Raw genomic sequence first — 19,468 nt, forward strand, 5'->3', positions numbered from 1 at the left:
ATAAATTTTAAACTCCTTAACAAAATTCCTGCTTAACACTAACCTTGTATATTGCAACTTTTTCTCTTACCCTACGGGTGTTCCAACTCTACTGAAGTACCTTCAGTTCCCCAACTTCAGGCTCTCTTCCCAGGGTTTTCACATATACCATTCCATCTCCTAACTTCACTCCACTCCCCATCTCCAGCCTCCTGAATTGACCAGCATCTATTTGCTATTCATGGTTCAGCTTAGGTATCACCTCTGGAAAGCCTTTGTTGATTACTCCTCTTATGTATTAGGTTGTCTCTCCTTCATGTTCCTATACCAGCATGAATTTAGCTCATCACAGCATAAATTGCATATTGCAATTGTTAGTCCATCTCAACAATCCGAAAACTCCTTCAGCCAATGATCAGCCTACTTATCTTTTTCTCACTGGTGCCTAATGATGGTCAGATACATAGTAGATGTTCAATAAATCCTCCTTGGATGAATGATTCAGTAAATAAGGGAATGAACAAAGGAGTGTATTAAAAATGATCTGACTACTCATTTATCTGAAGTCTAGAGATCTTCAACATCTCAGAATTCCCTTTTTATCAGAGTAAATAATTTATACTCTTGTGTTCTTCAGTTTGGCTGGCATGATATGTTTAGCTCTCTTAGTCCTTTCAAGGCTTCACAAATGCTGATGAAGCCAGGAGTAGAGAACATTTTAAGAGAATTGGGTGAGCAATTCAGTTTTATGGTGTCAGTGAAATGACATCTCTCCCTAATGTAAGAGAGTTGGAACAACAACTGAAGATGAAAGAAAACACACAAATACACACACATGGACATAAGTTTAGCTAATCTTTGGAACCACTTCCCAGTTCTCTTCTAAATCTTAAATCAAGTAACTTCGTTGCTTCTCCTATAAGTATCTGAGTTCCATGCCAAAAAGTTGCCCAACGAATTATTCTTTTTGTTTTGTTTTGTTTGTTTGTTTTAAACAAAGCCAGTACACCTGGCTTTCTAACAAAAGAGATTAATTAAAACAAAGGACATTTAATTTTAGAACTAGAAACATAGGTTAATTGGACAAAATAAACATATTCTAAACGTGAAAAACTGAAGGTACAGAATGGTAAACTCATGACAAATCCATGTGTGAATTCATATTTAGAAAACAACCCTATCTCTGAGTCTAGACATAGAACAATCATGTGAAGTATTAATGTGAAACAGATATTTGCTTTTATTGCATTTAACTCTGTCTTTAACAGACCAGTAGTTCTCATAAATGGTGTGGAATTAAGCCCATTGTTTAAGAAACCTTTACATGATTCTACCTGCTCACTATGGATATTACCAATAATTTACAAAAATATCATTATAAACATAATTTTCTGAAGAAAAAAATCAGATTATATTACATGTAAGAAATATGAGTTTGTATAACTTATGTGAAGATATTTTAAAATTTCTAATGGAGTGTTGGAGAGTTGGGATTGGTATGGTCTGAATTTTGTTCAAAGCAACTTGCTAGTTCCTTTCTCCACACAAACTATCTGTGAAATACGAAGCTGTGATACCGCACAGCTATTTATTTTCTAGTATGAGGTGTCAGATCCCTGCTTATCAAACACAGGGTAAGCAGCCTCTTTGTACACACATTTTTTCTGTTATCTTCCTTAATTAATCCCTCTGATTTTATAAAATACACCAAATATTGGATAGAAAAAATGATTATCCTCTATTTATACCTTGTAGGTAAAGTAAAAAAATATTTAAGCATCTTTTCAGTGATCTAGAAAATTATCAGCATCCAATCTGATATGGCCTGAATTCCAAATTTCCAGTCTCCTGATTTCTAAGAAGTGTATGCATACGTGTGATTCAACTAATTAAACTATATTGTAGAATACATCATTTTCAGGATTTTCTAGATTTTAATTCCCTAGGTCTTCTTGATTCAGCATTTCTTTCTGTCCTGAATCTTAGAGGAAAAATAGTTTGGTAATAAAATAAAATAAAATAAAAGACGTCTTTTGATAGTGGAAGGTTTAAAATGGATTAAAAGGTTTTTATTGGAATCTCTATTCATTAGGTGCATTAGGGGAGGACACTAAAAAAAAATCAATGTTTGACTTTTACTTTAACCTTAAAATGTCATTAAATTCCCCACATGAAAAGGTTGATGCAAACACTCTTTTTACTTAATTGACAACACTTCCATTCTCTGTAGCATTTTGTAAAAGAAAGGGAGCCTATGTGAAAGGTGTAGTAAAGGTCAAAACTCAATTTGAAATATTTAGTGTTTAGATGGAAGGTCTTTATGAGTGCAGACAGATTTAATAATTAATTTTTCCACTTTTTCCATGTAACTCATCATTGTTTTTTTCAGGACATTCAGATGAAAACTTTTATAGACTAAATTACATACTTCATATTTGGGCATTAAGGCACTGTCCTTCCATTTATGGTTATCCAGTAACCTTTCACCTGTTCTCACCGTGATGCCAACCAGGAAGGAGGGATTGTTTTTGTCTTGTGTTGTTTTTGTTATTAATATGCTTTTTTATCCTAGTTGTTAATAATGCAGAAGAAAAAGTTAGCTTGCGGACAGAGCATTGACTAAATTAGTCACATTTCCATACTTAGGCAAGGATACAACTTAATCTTTGTAGCTGTGAAAAAATAAATCCTACTTTTAGACGCATATACTAAAGAATTTAATACTCTATTTCCCATTGAAGATATGTGACTGCTACTAAGCAAATAGCTGTTAAGTTCAAGCTTTGTCTTCATAGGACTAGTTCCTAAGACAGTTTTTAAATTTCAATGGGGGCATTTAAAAATCTAAACTCAAATAGATTTTGTTGGCAACATATTGCAAGGACACGTTTATATTCTAAAAATACTTCTCTATTTTTGTTCGAATGTCAAAAGATAGACCATGATACTGAGTTCCCTTCTAGACGTGCTAAAAAGCTAAATTTTGCCATTTACCAAATCTACAAATATCCTGTGAAATTGTGGTTGGCATTTGTAACAGCAGTTCTCTGCTTGCCAAATTCATGCACACATAAGACATTTTATACCATATAAGAATGTATGGATAAAATCAGACAGATTTCTCCAAAGTCTATGATATTTTCTGGGAGTAGGGAAGACTGGAAATGGAAAATGGAAAAATATCATGGGCTTTGCAATCAAGCATTTCTGGTTTCAGGACCCAGCTCTACCATTTCCTATTTTTGTAAACCTTGCCAATTTATCTGGTCTCTCTGTACCTTCATTTTCTCACCTGTAAAAGAGTGTAAATGTCCTCCTCAGAGATAGTGAGGAGTATAGGAGTTGATTTTGCGAATGTTACAAAATGTAATATACGCAACAAAACCGCAACTGATAAATAGTAGATGTTCAATAAATGGTGGATTTTTATATATTCACTAATCATCACATTTAATATGGAAGTTTGTTACATTAAAAAGATAAACTGTTAGACAAATGGATACAAAACAGAATTTTTTTCAGTTTGAATTATCTATCTAGCCATCTATCTATCTACCTATCTATCTGTGTGTGTGTGTGTATAATTTTACTGAGGTATAACTGACATAACATTATATTATTTTCAGGTATACAACACAATGATCCCATATTTGTATATATTGCAAAATTATCACCACAATAAGTCTAGTTAACATCCATCCCCATACATAGTTACAACATATTTTTTTCTTGTGATGAGAACTTTTAAGAATTATTCTCTTAGCAGCTTGAAAACATACAATAAGGTATTATTAACTGTAGTCACCATACTGTACATTACATCCTCATGACTTTTTACTATATAACTGATAGTTTGTACCTTTTGACAGGACAGAAAATGTTTGATGGCAGAGGAGAAAGAAGATTACCAGGACCCTTGATAGCTCTGAGCTGGACAGTTTGGAGACATTGAATATCTACAGAATCTCTGAGAAAAGTGAATAACTGAAAGGTACAAAGGGGAGAGTCTGACCATGTTTAATTTTACCTATTGTGAAAGCAACAACATCTATAAGCAGAGTGTATAAAATAAGAACTTATTTTTTTTTTAACATCTTTATTGGGGTATAATTGCTTTACAATGGTGTGTTAGTTTCTGCTTTATAACAAAGTGAATCAGTTATACATATACATATGTTCCCATATCTCTTCCCTCTTGCGTCTGCCTCCCTCCCACCCTCCCTATCCCACCCCTCCAGGCTGTCACAAAGCACCAAGCCAATATCCCTGTGCCATGCGGCTGCTTCCAACTAGCTATCTACCTTACTACGTTTGTTAGTGTGTATATGTCCATGACTCTCTCTCGCCCTTTCACAGCTCACCCTTCCCCCTCCCCATAACCTCAAGTCCGTTCTCTAGGAGGTCTGCGTCTTTATTCCTGCCTTACCCCTAGGTTCTTCATGACTTTTTTTTTCTTAAATTCCATATATATGTGTTAGCATACGGTATTTGTCTTTTTCTTTCTGACTTACTTCACTCTGCATGACAGACTCTAGGTCTATCCACCTCATTACAAATAGCTCAATTTCGTTTCTTTTTATGGCTGAGTAATATTCCATTGTATATATGTGCCACATCTTCTTTATCCATTCATCCGATGATGGGCACTTAGGTTGTTTCCATCTCCGGGCTATTGTAAATAGAGCTGCAATGAACATTTTGGTACATGACTTTTTGAATTTTGGTTTTCTCAGGGTATATGCCCAGTAGTGGGATTGCTGGGTCATATAGTAGTTCTATTTGTAGCTTTTTAAGGAACCTCCATACTGTTCTCCATAGTGGCTGAACCAATTCACATTCCCACCAGCAGTGCAAGAGTGTTCCCTTTTCTCCACACCCTCTCCAGCATTTATTGTTTCTAGATTTTTTGATGATGGCCATTCTGACTGGTGTGAGATGATATCTCATTGTAGTTTTGATTTGCATTTCTCTAATGATTAATGATGTTGAGCATTCTTTCATGTGTTTGTTGGCAGTCTGTATATCTTCTTTGGAGAAATGTCTATTTAGATTTTCTGCCCATTTTTGGATTGGGTTGTTTGTTTTTTTGTTATTGAGCTGCATGAGCTGCTTGTAAACTTTGGAGATTAATCCTTTGTCGGTTACTTCATTTGCAAATATTTTCTCCCATTCTGAGGGTTGTCTTTTGGTTTTGTTTATGGTTTCCTTTGCTGTGCAAAAGCTTTGAAGTTTCATTAGGTCCCATTTGTTTATTTTTGTTTTTATTTCCATTACTCTAGGAGGTGGGTCAGAAAGGATCTTGCTGTGATTTATGTCATAGAATGTTCTGCCTATGTTTTCCTCTAAGAGTTTGATAGTTTCTGGCCTTATATTTAGATCTTTAATCCATTTTGAGCTTATTTTTGTGTATGGTGTTAGGGAGTGATCTAATCTCATACTTTTACATGTACCTGTCCAATTTTCCCAGCACCACTTATTGAAGAGGCTGTCCTTTCTCCACTGTACATTCCTGCCACCTTTATCAAAGATAAGGTGTCCATATGTGCATGGGTTTATCTCTGGGCTTTCTATCCTGTTCCATTGATCTATCTTTCTGTTTTTGTGCCAGTACCATACCGTCTTGATAACTGTAGCTTTGTAGTATAGTCTGAAGTCAGGGAGCCTGATTCCTCCAGTTCCTTTTTTCGTTCTCAAGATTGCTTTGGCTATTAGGGGTCTTTTGTGTTTCCATACAAATTGCAAAATTTTTTGTTCTAGTTCTGTGAAAAATGCCAGTGGTAGTTTGATAGGGATTGCATTGAATCTATAGATTGCTTTGGGTAGTAGAGTCATTTTCACAATGTTGATTCTTCCAATCCAAGAACATGGTATATCTCTCCATCTATTGGTATCATCTTTAATTTCTTTCATCAGTGTCTTGCAGTTTTCTGCATACAGGTCTTTTGTCTCCTTAGGTAGGTTTATTCCTAGATATTTTATTCTTTTTGTTGCAATGGTAAATGGGAGTGTTTTCTTGATTTCACTTTCAGATTTTTCATCATTAGTATATAGGAATGCCAGAGATTTCTGTGCATTGATTTTGTATCCTGCCACTTTACCAAATTCATTGATTAGCTCTAGTAGTTTTCTGGTAGCATCTTTAGGATTCTCTATGTATAGGATCATGTCATCTGCAAACAGTGACAGCTTTACTTCTTCTTTTCCGATTTGGATTCCTTTTATTTCCTTTTCTTCTCTGATTGCTGTGGCTAAAACTTCCAAAACTATGTTGAATAAGAGTGGTGAGAGTGGGCAACCTTGTCTTGTTCCTGATCTTAGTGGAAATGCTTTCAGTTTTTCACCATTGAGGATGATGTTTTCTATGGGCTTGTCATATATGGCCTTTATTATGTTGAGGAAACTTCCCTCTATGCCTACTTTCTGCAGGGTTTTTATCATAAATGGGTGTTGAATTTTGTCAAAAGCTTTCTCTGCATCTATTGAGATGATCATGTGGTTTTTCTTCTTCAATTTGTTAATATGGTTTATCACATTGATAGATTTGCGTATATTGAAGAATCCTTGCATTCCTGGAATAAACCCCACTTGATCATGGTGTATGATCCTTTTAATGTGCTGTTGGTTTCTGTTTGCTAGTATTTTGTTGAGGATTTTTGCATCTATGTTCATCAGTGATATTGGCCTGTAGTTTTCTTTCTTTGTGACATCCTTGTCTGGTTTTGGTATCAAGGTGATGGTGGCCTCGTAGAAGGAGTTTGGGAATGTTCCTCCCTCTGCTATATTTTGGAAGAGTTTGAGAAGGACAGGTGTTAGCTCTTCTCTAAATGTTTGATAGAATTTGCCTGTGAAGCCATCTGGTCCTGGGCTTTTCTTTGTTGGAAGATTTTTAATCACAGTTTCAATTTCAGTGCTTGTGATTGGTCTGTTCATATTTTCTATTTCTTCCTGATTCAGTCTTGGCAGGTTGTGCATTTCTAAGAATTTGTCCATTTCTTCCAGATTGTCTATTTTATTGGCATAGAGTTGCTTGTAGTAATCTCTCATGATCTCTTTTATTTCTGCAGTGTCAGTTGTTACCTCTCCTTTTTCATTTCTAATTCTATTGATTTGAGTCTTCTCCCTTTTTTTCTTGATGAGTCTGGCTAGTGGTTTATCTATTTTGTTTATCTTCTCAAAGAACCAGCTTTTAGTTTTATTGATCTTTGCTATTGTTTCCTTCATTTCTTTTCATTTATTTCTGATCTGATTTTTATGATTTCTTTCCTTCTGCTAGCTTTGGGTTTTTTTTGTTCTTCTTTCTCTAATTGCTTGAGGTGCAAGGTTAGGTTGTTTATTCTAGATGTTTCCTGCTTCTTAAGGTGGGCTTGTATTGGTATAAACTTCCCCCTTAGAACTGCTTTTGCTGCATCCCACAAGTTTTGGGTCGTTGTGTCTCCATTGTCATTTGTTTCTAGGTATTTTTTGATTTCCTCTTTGATTTCTTCAGTGATCACTTCATTATTAAGTAGTGTGTTGTTTAGCCTCCATGTGTTTGTACTTTTTACAGATCTTTTCCTGTAATTGATATCTAGTCTCATGGCATTGTGGTCAGAAAAGATACTTGATACAATTTTAATTTTCTTAAATATACCAAGGCTTGATTTGTGACCCAAGATATGATCTATCCTGGAGAATGTTCCATGAGCACTTGAGAAAAATGTGTATTCTGTTGTTTTTGGATGGAATGTCCTATAAATATCAATTAAGTCCATGTTGTTTAATGTATCATTTAAAGCTTGTGTTTCCTTATTTATTTTCATTTTGGATGATCTGTCCATGGGTGAAAGTGGAGTGTTTAAGTCCCCTACTATGAATGTGTTACTGTCGATTTCCCCTTTTATGGCTGTTAGTATTTGCCTTATGTATTGAGGTGCTCCTATGTTGGGTGCATAAATATTTACAATTGTTATATCTTCTTCTTGGATCGATCCCTTGATCATTATGTAGTGTCCTTCTTTGTCTCTTTTAATAGTCCTTATTTTAAAGTCTATTTTGTCTGATATGAGAATTGCTACTCCAGCTTTCTTTTGGTTTCCATTTGCATGGAATATCTTTTTCCATCCCAGAACTTATTTTTTGTTAGTTCATAGTAAAAGAATCTCTCTCTGGAGTGTTTTCGTGGAAAAGCGTGGACTAAAGAGGAGTGTTATATTATGGAAGGTTGGAGATAAAGATAGCTGTGGTATCTAGAACAGAGAATTTGCTAGGGCTCAAAATCTAGCCACTCACCACAGGTAGGGAATAGTAGTAACATGGAAGCTCCGCAGCAGTGGAAAACCCCTAGCAAAGATTGAGTGTCTCCTTGTTTTTTCTTATGCTCTTGGATGGGATGTGCAAGTGTGCATTCACCTCATAAACCAGTCTAAACCTCTCTTTTCCTCTGACAATACACACTGGGAAAGTACAATGGAAATGCGTTATTAGTCAATGTATTCCACTCTTTAGGGTCTGTCTCTAACCCAGCTTGCTTATTAGAAAATGGAATTATTGTGGGTAACTCAATATCTGGCTATGTCAGAGGTGTGTGCAGCATCACCCCCTGACCCAAGTTAATTAGAGTAAATTTCTGAAACACACTAGTAGATACTTGGAAAGCTAATTGGGGTAGAGAAACAGAAAAGGAGAGGGAAGAAAACCTTACTGAAATTCAGGGGTTGCCAATGCATACCATGGGAGATGAAGAAAAGAGAGTATAGTAGCCTAACTATATATTATATTACTTAGAACAAAGAAGTAAATTAAATATCAGTATTCACCATATTTCTTTAATTCAATAATGCCAAATATTTTGCTTTTCAAACTTGATTGTTCTATTTTTAGTTAAACTGGAAGTTTTAGTCAAATTGGAATTTGTTTTTATTTAATATATTATATTTATTTTTAAAGATAAAATCAATTCATGTAATTTGTAATTAGGTAAATGAAAGAACAAGCAAACAAACACAGAAGTAGTTGTGCATATTCCACTCCCGAGAGACGGAGAACAAATGTTAATATAGATTAAAAGAGATTTAAGAGGCAGATCAAACAGTTTCAATGAATATTTTTTAAAAAACAAGAAAAAGAGGAAAGGGAGGAGGAGGTAGAGGAGATTTATAAGCCAATCAGGAAAATGTGGACACTTACTGTTTGTATAAGGCTATTAAAGAATTTATGTTGATTTCTGAGTGGGATAATGACTGTTGCAGTTATTTTTTAAAAGTACAATCCATGTCTTAGAATGTATTGAATTTAACAGATGAATTGATATGATGTTTGAAATTTGCTAAAAAATAATGCAATGGCAGAAAAAAATGGATAGACATAGAGAAAACAAAATTAGTAATGAATCAATAATTGTGGAATCTGGGTAATATTCCTGAATAACAGATTGCTTCCCAAAATAATTCTACTAGTTTATACTACCATCAGCTCTGTGAATTTCAGAAAGCACTTTTACCAGAATTTTTATATGTCTTCTTGAAATTTTGTTGTATTCGGTGTGCCACTACCCAGCTTATCCGTCATAGTCACTAATCACACAAATGCCAAATTTGAAATTTTAAATATGGGGTGGGGAGATAAGAGATGGGTGACAAAAGGAATAAATTTGCCAAATCTGTATGGTTGTAAAAAAACAGTCTGGGATGGAGTAGGGAGCTGCTACATCTCCATGCGTTTTGGGTCGAGGATTTAAAACTCGTATGTGCCAGGCCTTCAACATGTATTTATAGAAACTGACAATTGCCTGATCCCATTATATTTCAATTTTGTACTTTGCAATTAGTGATTTATGAGGTAAGAAAGGGCAAACTGATAATTACATCTTTTATTTTCCAGGACATCCTCTTTCTACATTCAACAACTTGTAATCAAATTCCTCAGCACTTTCACATACTATTTGGTCTTGTCTGATGTTGGCAAGCTAGTAAATTGCATGATATGCTAAAAAATAATTAAATTTCTTTGACAATAAGTGCTCCCATTTTATTAAATATCTCGTAATAGAAAAGGTATTGAGGAGAGAAACTTCTATTCGTAGATATGAGGCATTTTATTAACATCTACAGAAGTATCACTAAGTTTGAAAAGCAATTTAGATTTCATTCTAAGTTAAGGAATGTTTGTGTGAGAATGTGTGAAATCTCATGAATATTTGTTATATTTTAAAGAAACTAATTAACATATAGGTGAAGCAATTTGAAAAGTGAGATATTTTATCTTATGGCAAGAAAATACTTTTTAAAGTAATGTTACCTGTTATTCTGTGGCACATACCACTTTGGTCATGGTTACAAATTCACAAGTATACTCTATTCAGAATCACTTCATGCATAATGCCAAAGTAATTATAATGCAAGTATATTCAAATATAGTAAGGCGATTTAATTTTTATAAGAAATATGATTGTTTTCATTAAAGGAAGCACCCTAGGAAATACTTTTAAACATTAAATCCACTTAACACCCACTTTCCTACAAGTAAAGATCACCATTTATTTTCTCTAGATATGTTATATGTTTACATTTTTAAAAAATCACTTTGGCAACTATGTGGTGAATGGAATTTTCATGTGGGGAAGGAGGTGGAAAGAGCAGAAGCAAGTAGACCTATCAGGAGAATTTGTGATGTCCAGGCATAAGACGGTAATGATTTGAAATAGAGCAGTAGTAAAGGTAACAGAGAAGTAGACAGATTAGAAGTAGGGTAGGCAGTATTTTCCAAAGGAGTGAATGTGAAGGGTTTAGTGAAATACAAATCTAGGACAATTCCTAGGCACTGGCTTGAGCAACTGAATTGGTGAGAAGGGAAGGTTTGGCACAAAAATTAGGAATTTCATTTCAGCCTTATGTTTGAAATACTGGATATCCAAGTGAAAAGGATAAATAGACAATTAGTTATTGAAGTTTGATGGGGTAAATAGTATATGTTGTATTTATAGACATGGAAATGGATTAATAAAACCATGTAAGGAGAGTAGGAGGAAGAAAACCCTGTGGGTAATTTTTCTGCTAAATTCAAAATAATACAGTGTTTCAATAAGGGAAAATTGATAAATTGAATTAAATAAGGCTAAGGGAGCAGTTAAGATAACAATAGAAAAATGCTCATTAGATATAGGAGACAAATTAAAGATGTCTTTGATAACAAATTCATAGAATGATGAGGAAATAAGCCTAGTAGAAGTAGGATAATGAGAAAATTCAATGTAAGTTAATGTTGACAGCAACAAGAGATGCCTCTTTCAAGAAATTTAGTTGTGAAGGTGTACTAGTTTTTTATACTGCTGTAGCAAATTAAGCAGCTTAAATAATACGATTTATTATTTCACAGTTCTATAAGTCAGAAAGCCAGCACAGATCTCACTGGGCTAATATCAAGGTATAGACCGCACTGTGTTCCTTTCTGGAGGCTCTGGAGAAGAATTGGTTTCCTTGTCTTTCCCAGTTCTAAAGGATATCACATTCTTTGGTTCATAGCCCCATGAGCAAGCAACATTGAGTCTCTGCAATACTAGCAGCATCAAATCTCTCTCTGACCCTTTATCATTATCATATCTCTCCCTCTATAACCCAGCCAGAAAAGGTTCTTGAATTTTAAGGGCTCATATAATTAGACTGGGCCCACCTGAATAATCCAGAATAATCTCCCTATTTCAAGGGCCATACCATTAATCACGTCTGCAAAGTCTTTGTTTTGAATGCCTTTGCATTGTAAAATAACATATTTACTGGTTCCAGGGATTAGGAGATGTACTTATTTGGAGGCCATTGTTCTCTCTACCACAGAAGGGAAGCAAAGAGAGTGGGTACGTAGTTAGAGGAAGATATTAGGGGAGTTTATTTTATTTTATATTGGAAATATTCAGGTAGAGGTTATGAAGTATTCAGTAGATAAAATGCAAACGTATATGAATATGTTTAAATAAATAGTGTATAGTATTCAAGATACGTTACTCTTCTCTCATCTTTCTCTTTTCCTTCTCTTTGACACAGATATTTCTTTCATTAATAAGTCAATTTTTTATCAACGTGCTATTTATATTCTTCTAAAATACATCCTTCTTAATTTAATAAAACAATTAAAAGACTGAGAAACAGACTTACCCTGCCTCAAACCTCCTCATCCCACAACACGAGGGAAAAACAGTAGCAAAAGAAGAAAAAGCTAATCACAGAACACTATGTGGTTTAGTAATAAATAGTATTTTTTATATTCATCATAATGTACAGAGCAAATGTTGATTTAACCAGAAAAATTTTGATTTCTATTTTGAGAGAATAGCAGAAGCCAATAAAAGATAGCTAAAATACTTGTTGCAACAAAATTTGTACTGATGAAAAATTTTTAATGATGTAAATATCTATCAAAATAAAAGAGTGAATATATATCATTAATCTTATAAACTTATACAGCAGTAAAATTAAAATGAATAAAACCCTCCCGCATAAACATGGATAAAATTTAAAACATAATTTTAGGGGAAAAATTTTGCAGAAAGCATGATAACATCTTTTATATTTAAAAATATGCAAACGCATATAAAATAGTTTTATGTGTAGGAGTGATAAATTCATAGTAATTACTTCTTAGATGAGAATGAGAGGAATGGGATCATGAAAAGCTACACAGAGGATTTAAATTTTATTTGAAATATTTCATTTAAGCTAGGTGATAGGTACACAGGTGTTCATTATATATTTTTCTATGACTTTACATGCCTGTAGTAATGCACAAAAGTAATTTTCAAATAAAATCAAGCAACAATCAAACAAGCAGACAAACTCTAAGACAAAATGGTGATGAGGACACTTATACCAGAGGGAGCCATGAGGAAAAAAATAAATGACCTGCATAGTCCCTTGCACATACTAGACATGCAATAAATATTTTTCCTTTTGTGGAATTCTTTAAAGGCCTAAATGCAAGGGAACAGCAAGGGAGAGATATACAGGTAAAGCTACTATGAGAGGTATGTTTGACTTCATAAAAGGAAGGGGCTAAGAAAAGATATTCTCTAAGACGGCCACCTACTCAAACCTCATATAATTATGACTTAAGTGATTCCTGATTTGTGATGCCAACAGCCTTAAAACTCTAATAGTTTGAAACCCGTTAATCTAGCTCCATTATCCTCTCCCATAAGAAAGGGTGAGATAATTTTTCCAATCTGTATTTGAAAGCAGGTTGAGTTGCTGCCAAAAACAGCTACAGCATTTAAAGTAATTAGGTTTTACTTTATTTTAATATGCTTTGTCTTACAATAAAATACCTGGAAGAAAAGAGGAAGACCTTTTAAGCAAAGAGTTAAAAGTCAGAAAATTTAGTTTTACAGAAATTATGTTTTATCACATTACTGTATCTTAGAGTTTAGTATGGAAGTTATTCTTTTCATATTCAGGCTGTTTTATCTCTTCAAGACTGTGTGAAATATTTATTTGTCCTACTGAATATGTCTCATCTCATTTATTGTGAAATATTTACTTTCTCCCAGCAGCAACTATCATACATTTTGTTAGATCTATTTTCAAACACCAGACCAATGAGATAGTCAACTTTTTCAAATATTCCTGTGTGGCAAATATTTTATTTTTAATTTTTAATAAGTACATTAAGCTGTTTTATGAATCTAATATGAAATAATTTAATATCACTATTCTAATGTTTCCTTATGTTTTTTTATTGCTATGTGATACATTATAGTTGACAATTTGTGGTATATGGTTGTGGCAGATTGTATTTTTCCGAAGACCTGTGTAACACTATCTCCTGTTGTTCATGGACTTCTTATGTGTGACCTTACCACATCCCCATCTGGAAAAGGAGCTGATATCCTTTACCCTTGAATCTGGCTGGAATGTTGTTATAGCCTTGGCTTATAGAGTATAGTGGAAGTGATGCTATGTGGTTTCTGAGGCTAGGTTATAAAAGGCAATAAGACTTCTGTCTGTTTCTTTCCTGTGGAACTGCTTTTGGAATCCAGTCACTATACTGCAAGAAAGCCTAAGCCACAAGGAAAGATGAGGCTGAGATTCCAGGCAACAGCCATCATCAAGTATCATGATCATCAATTGTAGGATATGTAAGAAAGCCTTAGAGATGATTCCAGATCCAGCCATTGTCTGGTTACAACTTCATGAGAAACCCCTAAGGAGAACTACCTATCCTAAGCAGAGTTGGTTCCCAATGCCATAAGAAATAATAATAATAAATGATTGTTGTTGTTATATGTCGCTAACTTTGGGATGACTTGATATGCATCTATTATATTCAGAACAGGGGGATGCTGCTATAATAAAACCTAAAACAACCTGTATGAAAGGATAGTGAGCAGACGCTGAAAGTCTTTGAGGCTGTTAGCAGGAGTCTAAAGAACCCTGAGAAGAATGTCTTTGAAGACTCACCAGAAAGTGATGAAAATGCAGTTAAATGACGAAGGATAAAAGACTCTTGTGTAGTGGCAGAAAGTTGAGCAACAATATTACTTGTAAAAATACGAAAAATAGAAAATAAACCTAATGAATTCTATTACTTAGTTTAAGGAGATTTCCAGGTAAAATGTTTCATGACATGCTTATCTTCTAGCTATTGATAATAAAATGAGAAAAAAAAAAAAAAAGCTTAAGAAGAGTGAAGTCACCAAGATGGAGACTTGAAAGCTCCTGAATTTCCCTCTTCCTAAGGGTTGCACCAAATGTACAGCTACACACAGATTAGTTCCCTCTGAAAGAAAACCAGAAGCTAGTTTAGTGACTCCTACACATCAGGCATTTGAGTAAATACATTTTCAATGCAATCCCTATCAAAATTCCAATGGTATTTTCCACAGAACTAGAAGGAAAATCCTAAATTTCGTACAGAACCACGAAAGACCTTGAATAGTCAAAGCAACCTTGCAGAAGAAAATAAAACTGAAGGCATCACGCTTCCTGATTTCAAAGTGGACTGCAAAGCTATGGTAATCTAATCAGTAAAGTATGGGCATAAAAACAGAGACATAGATCAGTGGAACAGACTTGAAAGCCCAGAAATGAATCCATGCATATATAGTCAATTAATTTTTGACAAAGTTGGCCAAGAATATACAATGGGGGAAGGATAATCTCGTCAGTAAATGGTATTGGGAAAACTGGATATCCATGTGCAAAAGAATGGAAATGGATCCCTGTATTACACATATACACACACACACAAAAGAAATTATTTATTGGATTAAAGACTTGAATGTAAGACCTGAAACTGTAAAACTCCTAGAAGAAAACATAAGAGATAATCTCCTTGACATCATCAGGTAATTATAAATCAAAATCACAATGAAATATCATGTCACACCTATTGGGATGGCTATTATCAAAAAGACAAGAGATAAAAAGTGTTGGTAAGGATATGGAGAAAACGGAACACTTGTACAGAGCTGGTGTTAACTGGTACAGTCACTGTATAGAGTATAGAGATTCCTCAAGAAGTTGAAATAGAACTGCCATATGATCCACTTCTGGGTATGCATCCAAAGGGAGCAGAATAATTATGTTGAACATATATCTTCACTGCCATGATCAGTGCATCATTATTCACAATAGCCAAGGTATGGGAACAACTTTGTCTATCCACAGATGATTATATATATATATATATATATATATATATATATATATATATATATATGTATACAAACATACATACACAACTGAATATTATTCAGAATTCAAAAAAAATAAAACTTTCCATTTGCAACAACATGGATGGACCTTAAGGGCATAATGCTAGGTGAAATAAGCCAGAAAAATAAGCAAGGAAAATACTACATGATAACACTTTTATGTGGACTCTAAAACAAAAAAGTGGAACTCATGGAAACAGAGTAGAATGGTTGCCCAGGGGTGGGAGATGGGGAAAATAGAAGAGGTTAGTAAAAGGGTATGGAGTTTCAGTTATAGGATGAATAAGGTCTAAGAATCTAATACATAACATGGTGATTATGGTGGATGATACTATATTGTATAATTGAAATTTGCTAAGAGAGTAAAACTTTGTTTGCATACACACCAAAAAAGGTAAATATGTGAGGTGATGGTTGTGTTAGTAACTCAATTGTGGGAACCCTTTAACAATGTTAGGGATATCAAATCATCATATTGTATACTTTAAATATATTACAATTGTATTTGTCAATTATAATTCAATAAAAGTGAAAAAAAGAAAAAAAATCAAGCTAGAGAAAACGTTCTTATATATAAAGGAGCAAGTATTTGGCAGGTTTGAAAATAAAACTGTTCCTTATTTTTAATCGCTTTAGATGCCAAAAGATGCTTATTTAATAAATAAACTTCTGAGTAGATATTAAATCTAGGATGCTCTCAGAAAAAAACACCATTTAAAAATTAAGTCAAGGCAAGATTGATTTAATTGATATTTATAGGACATTCCATCCCAAAACAGATTATAATTTCTTCTCAATTGCGCATGGAATATTCTGCAGAATACATCACTTCTTGGGTCACAAATCAAGCCTCAGTTAATTTAAGAAAATTGAAATCATATCAAGCATCTTTTCTGACCACAACACTATGAGATTAGAAATGAATTACAGGGAAAAAATCGTAAAAAGCACAAACGCATGGAGGCTAAAAAATACGTTACTAAAAAACCAAGAGATCACTGAGAAACTCAAAGAGGAAATAAAAACAATACCTAGAGACACATGACAATGAAAACACGATGATCCAAAACCAATGGGATGCAGCAAAAGAAGTTCTAAGAGGGAAGTTTATAGCTATACAAGCCTACCTCAAGAAACAAGAAAAATCACAAGTAAACAATCTAACCTTACACCTAAAGGAACTAGAGAAAGAAGAACAAACAAAACCCAAAATTAGCAGAAGGAAATAAAGCATAAAGATCAGAGCAGAAATAAATGAAAAAGAAACAAAGAAAGGAATACCAAAGATCAATAAAACTAAAAGATGGTTCTTTGAGAAGAAAAATTGATAAACCATTAGCCAGACTCATCAAGAAAAAGAGGGAGAGGACTTAAATCAATAAAATTAGAAATGAAAAAGGAGAAGTTACAACAGACCCTGCAGAAATACAAAGAATCCTAAGAGACTACTACAAGCAACTCAATGCCAATAAAATGGACAACTGGGAAGAAATGGACAAATTCTTAGAAAGGTATAACCTTCCAAGACTGAACCAGGAAGAAACAGAAAATATGAGCAGACCAATCACAACTAATGAAATTGAGACTGTGATTAAAAATCATCCAAAAAGCAAAAGTCCAGGACCAGATGGCTTCACAGGTGAATTCTATCAAACATTTAGAGAAGAGCTAACACCCATCCTTCTCAAACTCTTCCAAAAAATTGCAGAGGAAGGAACACTCCCAAACTCATTCTATGAGGCCACCATCACCCTGATACCAAAACCAGGCAGAGATACTACAAAAAAAGAAAATTAAAGACCATTAGCACTGATGAATATAGATGCAAAAATCCTCAACAAAATACTAGCAAACAGAATCCAACAGTACATTAAAAGGATCATACACCACAATCATGTAGGATTTATCCCAGGGATGCAAGGATTCTTCAATATAAGCAAATCAATCAATGTGATGCACCATATTAACAAATTGAAGAATAAAAACCATATGATCATCTCAATAGATGCAGAAAAAGCTTTTGACAAAATTCAACACCGATTTATGATAAAAACTCTCCAGAATGTGGGCATAGAGGGAACCTACCTCAACATAATAAAGGCCATATACGACAAACCCAGAGCAAACATCATTCTCAGTGGTGAAAAACTGAAAGCATTTCCTCTAAGATCAGGAACGAGACAAGGATGTCCACTCTCACCGCTACTATTCAACATAGTTTTGGAAGTCCTAGCCATGGCAATCAGGGAAGAAAAAGAAATAAAAGGAATACAAATTGGAAAAGAAGCAGTAAAGGTGTAACTGTTTGCAGATGACATGATACTATACATAGAGAGTCCTAAAAATGCCACCAGATAACTACTAGAGCTAATCAATGAATTTGGTAAAGTTGCAGGATACAAAATTAATGCACAGAAATCTCTTGCATTCCTATACAGTAATGATGAAAAATCTGAAAGAGAAATTATGGAAACACTCCCATTTACCATTGCAACAAAAAGAATAAAATACCTAGGAATAAACCTACCTAGGGAGACAAAAAACCTGTATACAGAAAACTATAAGACACTGATGAAAGAAATTAAAGATTATACCAACAGATGGAGAGATATACCATGCTCTGGAATTGGAAGAATCAATATTGTGAAAATGACTATACAACACAAAGCAATCTACAGATTCAATGCAATCCCTATCAAATTACCAATGGCATTTTTTACAGGACTAGAACAAATCATCTTAAAATTTGTATGGAGGAACAAAAGACCCCAAATAGCCGAAGCAGTCTTGAGGGAAAAAAACGGAGCTGGAGGAATCAGACTCCCTGACTTCAGACTATACTACAAAGCTACAGTAATTGAGGCAATATGGTACTGGCACAAACACAGAAACATAGATCAATGGAACAAAATAGAAAGCCCAGAGATAAACGCACGCACCTATGGTCAACTAATCTATGACAAAGGAGGCAAAGATATACAATGGAGAAAAGACAGCCTCTACAATAAGTGGTGCTGGGAAAACTGTACAGCTACATTAAAAAAATGAAAGTAGAACACTCCCTAACACCATACACAAAAATAAACTCAAAATGGATTCGAGACCTAAATGTAAAACCAGACATTATAAAACTCTTAGAGGAAAACATAGGAAGAACACTCTTTGACATTAATCACAGAAAGATCTTTTTTGATCCACCTCCTATAGTAATGGAAATAAAAACAAACAAAAAAAAGAAATGGGACCTAATGAAACTTCATAACTTTTGCACAGCAAAGGAAACAATATACAAGACAAAAAGACAACCCTCAGAATGGGAGAAAATATTTGCAAACGAATCAACAGAGGATTAATCTCCAAAATATATAAACAGCTCATGTAGCTCAATATTAAAGAAACAAACAACCCAATCCAAAAATGGGCAGAAGACCTAAATAGACATTTCTCCAAAGAAGACATACAGATGGCCAAGAAGCACATTAAAAGCTGCTCAACATCACTAATCATTAGAGAAATGCAACTCAAAACTACAATGAGGTATCACCTCACACCAGTTAGAATTGGCATCATCAGAAAATCTACAAACAACAAATATGGAGAGGGTGTGGAGAAAAGGGAACCCTCTTGCACTGTTGGTGGGAATGTAAATTGATACAGCCACTATGGACAACAGTATGGAGGTTCCTTAAAAAACTAAAAATAGAATTACCATATGATCCAGCAATCCCACTACTGGGCACATACCCAGAGAAAACCATAATTCAAAAGGACACATGCACCCCAATGTTCATTGCAGCCCTATTTACAATG

At 34.2% G+C, this 19,468-nt stretch overlaps 1 protein-coding gene across 2 annotated transcripts in view; it reads left to right on the top strand.

The window, feature by feature from the left end:
* The window catches only part of LOC307195881 (neurexin-1-like), a 752,915-nt gene that overhangs the window by 424,402 nt on the left and 309,045 nt on the right, over positions 1–19,468 (top strand). For both annotated transcript variants that reach the window (XM_079940449.1, XM_079940450.1), the window contains exon 5: positions 3,849–3,970. The gene's annotated coding sequence lies outside the window, so the exon portion shown is untranslated. The remainder of the gene's footprint in view (positions 1–3,848; positions 3,971–19,468) is intronic.

The sequence above is a fragment of the Stenella coeruleoalba genome (genome assembly GCF_951394435.1).
Source record: "Stenella coeruleoalba genome assembly, chromosome: 13".
In the NCBI taxonomy this organism is placed as follows: domain Eukaryota; kingdom Metazoa; phylum Chordata; class Mammalia; order Artiodactyla; family Delphinidae; genus Stenella; species Stenella coeruleoalba.